This window comes from Microtus oregoni, unplaced genomic scaffold (assembly GCF_018167655.1).
Source record: "Microtus oregoni isolate MIOR12 unplaced genomic scaffold, Mior012 000017F_ref0000208, whole genome shotgun sequence".
Lineage (NCBI taxonomy): Eukaryota > Metazoa > Chordata > Mammalia > Rodentia > Cricetidae > Microtus > Microtus oregoni.
The window spans coordinates 2,920,876-2,932,604 of NW_024543076.1; the positions used below are offsets into that span (position 1 = coordinate 2,920,876).

Below are 11,729 nucleotides of genomic sequence, written 5' to 3' on the forward strand. Positions count from 1 at the left end.
ACATTTAGGAATATGTGTGTGTTTAAGTGTCTATGTGTGGGTGTGCACACGCATACGACAAAGAAAAACAGGCCACATATTTGAGATAGTGCAAGAGGGGAAGAGGAGTGATTGAAAGGAGAAAAGGGAATGGGGAAAATGATGTAATTATAATTTCAAAAACTAAAAATGTTATTTTTCAAGGATTAATGAACAGTAGAAAAGCTGAGTAAGAGAGAAAATTGAAAGGTGGATTTGAGTCCCTAGGAATTAGTAGGGATTTTATCTAAAGATGTTGATCTATTAATGACAACTCACATGCTCTTTAGACTAGTAACTGTTATCAGCTTCAGTTTTTCAGAGAAAAAGACAGAATGAAGAAACATTCAGAATATCCCTCAAGAAACCAGAAAAGGTAGCTTACCCTGTCACTAAAGGAAAGTGGAAAACCAGAGGGCATTTTTAAACTTTCACCAATGCTGCCTAATAGAGCTTTCTGTGATTAAATAAATAAATAAATAAAAACACTTTATCTAGGTTTTAAAAACTTCTTAAGAAGACTGGATTTCATCATGTAGCCCAGGCTATGCTGGAACTCACCATGTACTTCATGATACCCTTGAACCTGTGGTCTGCCTGCCCTAGACTCTTTAGAGCTGAGATTATAGGCCTTTGCCACCACACTCTGCCGAGGAATTATTTTATGTGCCATCCACATGGGAGCTACTAGCCATGAGTGGGTTTATGTGCCTAAAATGTAGATTATTATTTTTGACTGCAAAGAAGTTGACAAATTGAATTTCATCAAAAATTTAAACTTCTCTTCCAAAAGATGCTAAGAAAATGAAGACAGGTGTCAGACTAAGAGAAAGTATTTTCATAATAAAGTTAGCAAAGAGTTGGTACTCAGTTGGATATGGTGGCGCATGCTTTTAATCCCAGTACTCCAGAGGTAGAAGTAAGTTCAAGGGTAGCTCTACAGAGTGAGTTTCAGGACATACAGCACTTCATATAGAGAGAGACCCTTAGCAAAAAAAAAAAAAAAAAAAAATGAACCAGTGCTCTGTATAAACACTCAATAAAGTCCAACTGAAATAACAAGCAACTTGAACACACACTTCAGTAGAGATGCACATGTCAAAGACAAATACGTTTTTAAAATTGTTTTATTTTTCGAGATTATATAACAATCACATTGTTTCACCCTTCCCTTTCCTTCTTCCAAATACTCCCTGCACAGAGACAAGAAAGTCAATAATAAATCAAAATGGCAGACACAGTCAAAAACCAAATAGAACACTTGCCATGTGAAAACCTTAGTTCAAACCTCCAGAACCTTTAAAAGGTCTGTAATGCTAGCGGCCCTATGCTGAGACGGGGATAAAAGGTAGGTCCCTGAGAGCTCCCAGCTACCTTGGCATATTCAGAAAAAACAAAGAGACTTTGTCTCAGACAAGGCAGACGGTGAGTAGACCAACCTCCAGCTGTCCTTTAACTCCTGCATGTGTGTTACAACATGGGGGTGCCTGCATACACGCACACACACCCCACCACTGTCACTACCAACACCAACTACTGATTGGCCAGAGCGATGTCTCGGTGAGTGAAGTGCTTGCTACACAATCATGAGGACATGAATTTGGATCCCTAGCACTCACATGGAAAGCTAAGCAGACAGCATAAATTTATAACACCATCACTGGAGGGAAGAGACAGTAGCCAGAAAGGAGAGAACCCTGGGCTGGAGAGATGGCTCAGAGGGTTAAGAGCACTGGCTGCTCTTCCAGAGATCCTGAGTTCCAAGTCCAGCAACCACCTGGCAGCTCACAACCATACTTAATAGGATCTGATGTTCTCTTCTGGCATGCCGGCATATGTGCAGACAGAGCACTCAAACATTAAAGAATACATAAATATTTTTTTAAAAGGAGAACCCCTGTCTTTAAAAATAGGATAGAGAACACTAGAATAAGACACCCAACATCAAACCCTGGCCTCCAACAAACACATGCAGGGGCAAGCACACCCACATATACATACATATCTCTAACACATAGTTATCGTCTAGCAGATGATAGTGCCTGCACACACATGCATCTACCACACACACTTTTAAAGCTGACAATACAAAGTACTGCTATTCTCGAATGCAGAGTAACCAGAACTTAAGTGCATTCCTGGTGGGTGTTCAAAGCAGTTCTCCGAAGATAGTTTAGCAGTTTCCCAGGAGAGAAGCATACATTTCTCAGAGCTCAGCAATCACACTCCTGAGTAACTTAGCCAAGAGAAATGACATAAAGCCTGAACATGCATGTATACAAACTTTCCTTGTGTGGACAAACCTCTGGCAGGCTTATTTCAGTGACTACTAGAAAGCCTTCCACTAACACAGACACAAAAATGGTTTAAAAGACCAGGCCTCCTCCATCCCGCAGGCTCATCAACAGTGAGTTCTTTGGCTGCTCCACACAAGCCTGCTTCTCTTCATTCCCCAGGGCAGTTTTCCATCCTTGCCCGGGATAAGTGCCCTCTCTGTCTTCCTTCTTCTGTTTTTAAAGAGTGGCCAACAGCAGTTTCCCAAGCAGGGGCCTTTTTCTTTTTTAAAGGAAGGTAAGGAGGTGGTGAAAGCCACACATCCCACTCAGGACGTAACTGTCACTGGGAAGCTGGGCCCAAAGCTGTCTTCTCTAATTTCCTCTTTCAATGCACTTCCTTCTCTCAGGCTATGAATTTCCAGACCTACCAGGTATCATAGGACCAGTGCGCTAACTGCCCCGCCCTTCTACTGCGAAGCTTAATCATCATTTGTGTAGACAGGTGTGTGGCCAGGCAGAGGCTCCAGTGAGAGAGCTAGCTCATCTATGTGGGCCAGTGCACGGGCATCCTCGGTTCTCACTTCCTACCCTTTCTACCTGTATGTCTGAATTCTGTTCCTTGGCAACTGCTTCAGCTAAGGGAAATTTTCTGAGCTGCCCTAGTAAAATTTTATGTTACACATATACCTGCTACTGACATTCTCTTTTTTTTCTAATTTTTTTCCTTTTTATTGTTTTTTGAGCTATATATTTTTCTCTTCTCCCCTCTCTCCTTCTACCCTCTCCCATGGTCCCCATGGTCCCAATTTACTCAAGAGATCTTGTCTTTTTCTACTTTCTACTTCCCATGTAGATTAGATCCATGTATGTCTCTGCTAGGGTCCTTTTTGTTGTCTAGGTTCTCTGAGATTATGAATTGTAGGCTGGTTTTCTTTGCTTTATGTCTAAAAGCCACTTATGAGTACATATGATATTTGTCTTTCTGGGTCAAGGTTTCCTCACTCAATATGATGTTTTCTAGATTCATCCATTTGCCTGCAAAATTCAAGATGTCATTTTTTTTCTGCTGTGTAGTAACTCCATTATGTAAATATCCTACATTTTCCTTATCCATTCTTTGGCTGAGGGGCATTTAGGTTATTTCCAGGTTCTGGCTATGACAAACAATGCTGCTATGAACATAGCTGAACACATGTCTTTATGGTATGATTGAGCATCCTTTGGATATATACCCAAAAGTGGTATTGCTGGGTCTTGAGGAAGTTGTTTCCTAATTTTCTGAGAAATTGCCACACTGATATCCAACAGGCTTGTACCAGTTTGCACTCCCACTGACAATGGAGGAGTGTTCCCTTTACCCGATATTCTCTTTTAAGCACAGATTATACAATTTTAAAAACCTACATTTTAGCATTTATTTCCACAGCAAAGTTGCCAACAAATAGGTGATATATTTTGATATATTTTTATTTCATTTAGTGGGGAGGACCAGGAGCCTGCAGAAAGTTGTGTCTGGACCTGTCTTTGCTTGTGTGTCCAAATTCAATGCCAGCATGCAAAGAGCACACTTATTTTCCTGGCACAAGCTCCTTCTTCCAGGCCCAGAATGGGAAGGTTCCCTACCAGAAGTTCTTTCTCCTTCTGCCTCATCACTATGACAATGGATGACTGGCACCCACCACTCCCTACCACCTCCATGAGGTTGTTCTCTAGTACATGCTAGTAGCATCTTTGCCTCTTGGCTGGTCTCTACTCCCACTTTACCTTCTAGGATCTATACTTCAGACCACACCTATCAAACAGAGCATCCTTACATGTTAAATCCCATCATGCTATTCTTCTGCTCAAAACCTACTTCCATCCTGTCTTATTCAGACAAGAAACCAAAATCTGTCTGTTCCTACCCCACTTCTCTGACCTCAATTCTTCTTTCTTTCCCTCACTCTCTGTACTCATCCTTACCTTTCCTGGACTGTGCCCATGGTGCCCAACTTAGGACCTTTGTGCTTGCCAGCCTCACACCTGTAAACTCCTTGCCCTACAGGCAATACTGCTCTCTTCAGGAAAGTACCTCAAATGTCATAGTCTCAGCAATGCCTGCCCTGGTCATCACTCTACTCAAAGTCAGACACTGTGGCAGCTGCATGGTCATCTCTGTTCCACACGTCTGCCTGTCACCTTAATGTGTATCATCACCCTGTAACATTCACTTTGCTGCTGTCTCCACTGGAGGACTGTGTCCATTCTCTGCAGACTCTCTAGGGTCTAGACCACAAGAGCTCAATAAATATATTGAACGAATGATAAATTCGCCATCTAACTATCTGTTCCCTTCTTCCTTCTATTCCCTAAAATACAACATACGTGTGAGCTATTACATAAATATCATGAAGCCATTTTATTAAAACTGTTCTCAAGTTACATTGGTAGTTATAAATTAAAGACTACTATACTACTCTGCCATCAGATGAAAAGCAACTGTTAGATTATTTCTGGGCCCTGAGTTCACACTGAGCCCCGAGTTCACAATGAGTAGGCAGTGCTCAGGGCCATTACCATGGCATTACTGTCAGTCGTCCAAGCATCCCAGGGGGCAGTAAGTGCTGCTTCCATCCTGAATGCTGCAAACTTAGAGATATTTCTGTTTTCAAACACAATGTGTTACTCTGCTGAAGCTTTTGCTAGTTATCTATTTAATCAACTGAGAAATACCAGAAGTACAATCAGTAATTGATTTCCAGAGAGGTTTTTTTTTTTTTGCTACAAAAACGAGCATATATTTGAGAAGAGTAGAAAGCCATGCCTATGCATATGGCTACAGTCTGTAAACCAAGGTCACCTCCATATCCTGCTTTTTTCCTAAAGCACACTGTCTTGCAAAGGATACTAGCTCTCTAAACATCTGAGGTGAGGTTAAATGCTGCAACTCCTGGGTAGCAGATAGGATGCTGAGATGTTTCTCTTGTTCTCGTGCATGGTGAGTTTTCTAGTCTGTTCCAAATCCCATTAGCTGCATTGCTTTAGGTATTGACAAAATCAGACACACAGCTTTAAATAGTATTTTACAGTATACAGTGCTTTAGAATGCTGCAACTTATGAAATCTTTGAAAATCATGAAATTTTGTTTATCTGTTTAGAATTTTTACAGATGGCAATTATACTCTTCAGGTTCATAGGAATACCTTCCTCTAAAAAAATCAAGTACTTTTTAATTTTATTTTTTATAAATCTTGGGAATCATTCATTACAAGCACAACAGTAAGCTTATCAAGGGAATTTCAACTTTGAGATTCCAAAAGCAAAGTTTTAGGTATTCTGCCTCAACCTCTTCCCTTACTTCTAGTCTCTAAAAATGGTGTAGTAGATGCAAGTTTGATTTTCACTGAATTTAAGTGAAATTTAAGGCTTTTATTTTGTGATTCTCAGATGTCCTATAAGACCAGGTGACCAGGCAAGGCTAGGCAGAGAGAAATGGAGTGAGCCTTCTATTTCAGTCTGCAGATTCTCAGGTCCCACTCCTGAGGGCTGTCCAGTCAGCGTATAATAGGTGCCTGAGTTAAGGAAAGCTCCCAAGCAGCAAAGCAAACTAGAAATAGGCATGGGAATTATTAGTCACAAAGCCAGCTTGCAAATGCCTGCCAGTGAGCTAGAAATGCTATGGCAGACTATGCTCCGTTTTCACTCCCTCTTGCGGAACAGAATTAGCATACCGGCATTACACGTACTTTAGCACGGTGTGTGCATACAGCAGCTACTCAAACACTATGTATGGAAAGTGACCATGGATAAATATACTGGCTGAAAAAAAGAAAAGTGGTTGAAGAAATTTCTAGTTTTGCATTTAATTCAAAATATCAGAAGTTGTCTAGATTCACTTACTTGCTTTATAAGGACATGTATCAATACGCTGACAAGTTTGGTGAACAAGCCAGTGGAGCTCCCTGATTTCTCTCGGAACAAGTAGGCAAAAGGTCACTAATTGCTTTGGCAACCCGTCTTGGAGCAAGACACAATTCCCCAGACCCAGGTGTCTAGGACAGTGTAGGACATGATCTTTAATAAATAAATAAACGGAAAAAAAAGAAAAACAAAAAACAAACAAACAAAAAAAAGAGACCGACACATTCCATCCTACAGGGAAACGCCTTAAAGCAAGGTAAACAACTCAAAATAGCTTCAGGAAGTCCATGAAACTGACCAGACTCACTAGGCCTCTCTCTGCCAGAGTAAACAATAAAAGCTGAGAGTCCCTCTCAGCCAAGCCAAGCTGAAAAGTAAACATCTCAAGTAAATGCAGCCGCCTGGAAGAGGTTTAGAATAACTGAGTCATTTGGGATGGACACTGTTCAACCTGTTGAGCTGCCTGCAGGCTATGCAGTGTGCTCCAGGTTTTCAACTTCTGTGAGCTGTCACCATTACTGAGGTTAGCTTTGGTGATGTAGCTGTCACTGAGTCATTTCTGCTCCTGTAATTAACTCCTCAACCATATTCCTGGAAGTAACACCAATAAAACTCACTGGTTCACCAAGTTGGACTTTGGTGGCGTCTGTACTTTGGTTTGTCATGGGCTAATCTGGGGTGAGTAGATGTGTGTGCAGTATCTCCCCAGGAAAAGTTTTGTCACACAACACGGGCACCTTAAAACTATAAGTTTAAAAATGAGGAAGCTGGAGCTTAGAAGATGGCTTAGTGGGTAAAGTGCTTGCCACACAGCATGAATACACAGTTCAGAACTCCAGCTCCATGTCAAAAGCTGGACACAGCAGCTTGTCTCTGCAATCCCAAGGAAGGAGGAGAGTGGGGACAGAAGGATCCTGGGGTTCAGTGAACAGTCAGACTAGCCAACTCGGCATGCTCCAGGTGCAGTCAGAGACTGTCTCAAAAAATGACAGAGGAAGGAAGATACCCAATGCTGACCTCTGGCCTCCACACCCAAGTGCACAAACACAAATGAAACTACATATTTACACACATAACAAAATGAAGAAACTGGGAGTGGAGAGATAGCTTAGACGTTAAAAGTACTCTGCTCTTGCAGAGGACCTGGGTTCTGTTCTCAGCCACCACATGGCAGTTCACACCTGCCTGGAACTCCAGTTCCAGGGGATCCAATGGTCTTCTGACTTTCACAGGCACCAGGCACATACCTAGTACACACACATATATACATGCAAGTAAAACATTCATACGCATAAAATAAATCTTTTAAAATTTAACTCTGAAAAAAGAAGAAACTGAGGCCCATGATTGAGTCTTCTAGCTCTTACCCAGTTCATGGCCAGAATCAAAAACCTCTCGTCTCCTGACTTCCAATCTAAATCTTTCTTTCTGAGAACACTACCAATCTAGATGTGTGCTTGGTGACAAACCTTCAGAAATGGAAACAGGGACCTACCACAAGCTGATTTAAAAGGGATGTATCCTAATCCAATAAAATGTTGGAAAAACTCTGGTGAGCCTGACTGCTTCTCACTTTCCATCATCCTTTCTCTTTCTTCTATGCTACACAATTCACTGCAAATGTCCCAAGACACTAATGCTGTATAAGAAGTACAGGACATCAAATTTAAATGTGTATGGGGGGGAGGGGTGGTACTGGAGACAGAAATCCAGGGCCTTCTGCATGCTAGGCAGGGGCTCTACTTCTGAGCTATACTGCCAATCCTAAATTTAAACAATGTACACAACTTCAAACAATCCTCACTGTATTTCAAAACTATACCATGTAAAATTGCCCTTTTTCTTTAATGCACCTAAAAATGACTCAAGAAAGTCCTATTTTGAAGAATCTGTGGAACTTGGTGTTTTCTTGAGTCAGAGTCTCACTATATAATGTTCAGGCTGGTCTCAAACTCCAGATCCTCCTGGCTTTGCCTTCTAAATGCTGGGATTCAGACGAGCACCACCACACACAACCTGAGCTTTGATGCATCTGAAACAGATGTTCTCTGATGCCGTCTACCACTGACCTGGGTATCCCGCAGGCAAGCATCATATGCCTTAGATGTCCTACCACAGTGGCACCACTGCGGCTCTCGTCTGTGTTTTTTATACTGCTAAGTTCCTCCTTTCCTTAGCTGTTCTTAACTGTATAATCTGTCTCGTCTTTCTCACGTTTTTCCAATCATAAATTCTAATCCCCTTTCATAAATTCTAATTACCCAAATAAACCCAAAGAATGATTAGGGTAAACCCTCTTTTATTAGCTACTTACTCAATGCTGAAGCATCTGTACATCCCACTAGAGCAGTAGTTCTCAACCTGTGGGCCAAACCCCCAATGGGGCTGCATATTAGATATTAATATTACAATTCATAACACTAGTAAAATTACACTTATGAAGTAGCAACTAAAAAAATGTTATAGTTGGAGGTCACCACATCATGAGGAACTGCACTAAAGGGTCGTAGCATTAGGAATGCTGAGAACCACTGGTCTAGAGGACATACTTTGGATAACTGCTGCTCTCAAGATCTTACGTGAGCTTAGCAAGTGGAGACCTAAAAGTGTGTGCTGGAAGATTTTAGACATCATTTAGGCTAACTCAAGCCTTTCATCTTACAGAGCAGTAAGATTCCTCAGAAAAGGGAGCAAGGTATTTAAGAATCTCTAAGGAGGAAACAGCAGACTTGATATTTCAGCTTGTGCAGCTCTGTCAAGAGTAAGCAAACCCATAATTTCCATCAAACTCTGGAGCCCATTTGTAGTTGTGTGTGTGTGTGTGTTTTAAAAACTCTTTGCTCTTTGGCTCCTTTGGGAGGCCCATCACCCAGCTCCCAAATAAATCACACACGGAGTCTTGTTCTTATGAATGCCTGGACTTAGTTTGGCTTGTTATTAGCCAGTCTTTCTTTTCTTTTTTTCCTGAGACAGGGTTTCTCTATGTAACAGCCCTAGCTGTCCTGGATCTCACTCTGTAGACCAGACAGGCCTCAAACTCAAGAGATCCACCTGCCTCTGTCCCCCAAGTGCTGAAATCCACCTGCCTTTGTCTCCTGAGTGCTGGGATTAAAGGCATGAGTCACCACCACCAGGTTAGCCAGCTTTTCTTAAACTATCCCATCTATCTTTTGCCTCTCTTTCTTTGTTTTTTTTTTTTTTAACTTCTTTCTGGCTTGCTGTATAGCTGGGTGACTGGCCCCTGGTGTCCTCTCTCCTTTCCCTTGCTCCTCAATCTTTTCTCTCCCCAGAGGTCTCCTATAAATCCTTTCTTCCTGCCAGCCCTGCCTATCCTTTCTCCTGTCTTGCTATTGGTCATTCAGCTCTTAGACCGATCAGGTGTTTTTTGACAGGCCAAGAAACACAGCTTCACAGAGTTAAAGAAAAGCAACAACAACAAAAATGCCACACATTTTTGATCATTAAACAAATGTGCCACAGCATAAACAAGTGTAACAAGTGACTACTTTTTGTTTGTTTGAAAAGACAGACTTTGGGCTCTTGGGGAATTTATGAGGACAATGAAGGACAGTGATGGAAACAAAGAGAAAAACCAAAAAAGAAATCCTGATTCATATAAAAATGAAAGTCAAATTCACTCCAAGCATCAAGAAACTCCTGATCCATGAAAGCATCTAGACTTTTTTTTCCTGCGTCAAAGCACAATTCTTGCTGTTTGTACTGCATCAAACTCAAAACGAGCTGCAGAATTTAATTATAAAGTGTACTCCTTACATTTCTATCAAACACCTAATTATATTAGAAAGAAAACTTTAAAAGAATCTTTTCTAGAGTTCCAAACTCTTGATGCAATACACAACAGTTCACTCAGCCACGATCATGTGGCGCATTTAAAAGGTATTAGCAGGGATTACATTTCCCTTGCGATCCCCAGGGAGGAAAATCTGAGGGCTGCCAAGTGCTGCCTCACTGTCTCAGCAAAGAGGGAATCTAGGAAAGAGAAGGGCCGAGGAACTGGAGTGTAAACTCCACGAGCAGCGGTGGACTCTGCATGCAACTGAAGCTCAACTATGTCATCTGGTGCAACTACAGAAATCTCCACCACGTGCCAACTGATCCTAGAGAAAGTTCTGTGTGTTCCTGTCCTCCTCGACGCCCCAACCTGTAAAATACGGGCAGTTTGGTGAAAGGAAAAAGAGCTAGCCACTTTGGAGGATTATCATTATGAGCCAAAGGATGTATTTACTTCGAAGACAATTTAACTATTACCTTCTGGTACATGGAAAAGCAGCCTCAGAGAAAGGGTGCAATTTATTCCCGACCTCACAATTAAGCTTTGAAGCCCAGATGCCAATACCTATCAGCAAAGGCCTCACTGTAGAATGCCACTTTCATTCATGCCAGGGGGCCCAGGAAGGGACAGGGATTTAATTATAAATTTCCCTTCTACCACTACAGCGTTTCCATTCCCCAAAACACTCACTCCTCTGCATACTTCCACCTGCAGAGCCAAGGTGGTTTCCTTGGTCAATAGCGGCAGAATCTGAATCCTTTGGGGCTGAGTCTTCACTAACATCTATACACAGCTCCCTTCCCTGCTCCCCCATATGACTGGGGAGTGGTAGCCCTAGATATTAATAGGAATGTACCCCTCAAGCGGGTGGCAGCAGAAAAGCTGTCAGCTCCGACTTCCAAGACAACTTCTCCGTGGATGCTTGTTTCCTCCCCAGCGCTCACGGTTAACAGGAACGGCTACGAGTAGGTCCTGCCTGATGTGCGCGGCCTGCACCGGCCGGTCTCGAGGGCGGAGGCCGCCGCAGTGTGGCCCGCGGGCAGGCACAACTGCGCAGAGCTCGGGTACCGCTGTCCCGCACGGGCGGCCGCGGCCGGTTGCTCCTGCCCGGGAGCCACTTCTTGCTCAGATCTGCGCGCCGCCCACGCCCCCCTCTGCATCTTTGGCTGCACCGCGGCCTCCACGGTGGACGCCCGGCCCACGTCCCGGGGCGTCACGCACGACGCTCTGGAACCCTGCCGCGTCGGGGACCAGGCCCGGGCCTGAGACGCCGCGCCCAGCCGCTGTCCCGCCCGAGCCCTGCCGCCCCGCAGCCAGCCCCACGTCGCCCGCACCTGTCGAGCCCCGACCTGAGCTCACCTCGTCCCGGGGGCCGTCGGCCCACGCCCGAGCTTCTGGGACCGGCTCCCTCCACCGCCTCCGCCAGGGCCCCCGACGCGGCCGCCGCCCACTTTCGGTTTCCCCGGCACCGCCTGAGCCCCGGCTTGGGAAATCACCTAAAGCCCCGCCCTCTAGGCCACGCCCCGCAACACCAAGCCCCGCCCCTCGGCCGCCCGGCTCGGCTGGATGTGCGCAGGCGCAAGCGCTCAGGGCACGACCGCCCGCCCTGGGGTTCGCCGAGGAGAGGGAAAACCGACGCCGCCTAGCGGTTTCTGCGCGTGCGCACGCCGGGCTGGCGCTCGGGCTGTGAGCCTCACACTCCTTCCACAAAGTTCATTCTCTTCAGCATCTCAAGAGTTTC

At 44.0% G+C, this 11,729-nt stretch overlaps 1 protein-coding gene across 2 annotated transcripts in view; it reads right to left on the reverse strand.

Moving 5' to 3' along the window:
• Tdrd7 (tudor domain containing 7) overlaps positions 1-11,476 on the reverse strand; it is a 69,078-nt gene extending 57,602 nt beyond the window's left edge. For both annotated transcript variants that reach the window (XM_041667864.1, XM_041667862.1), the window contains exon 1: positions 11,348-11,476. The gene's annotated coding sequence lies outside the window, so the exon portion shown is untranslated. The remainder of the gene's footprint in view (positions 1-11,347) is intronic.
• Between the last annotated feature and the right edge of the window lie 253 nt (positions 11,477-11,729).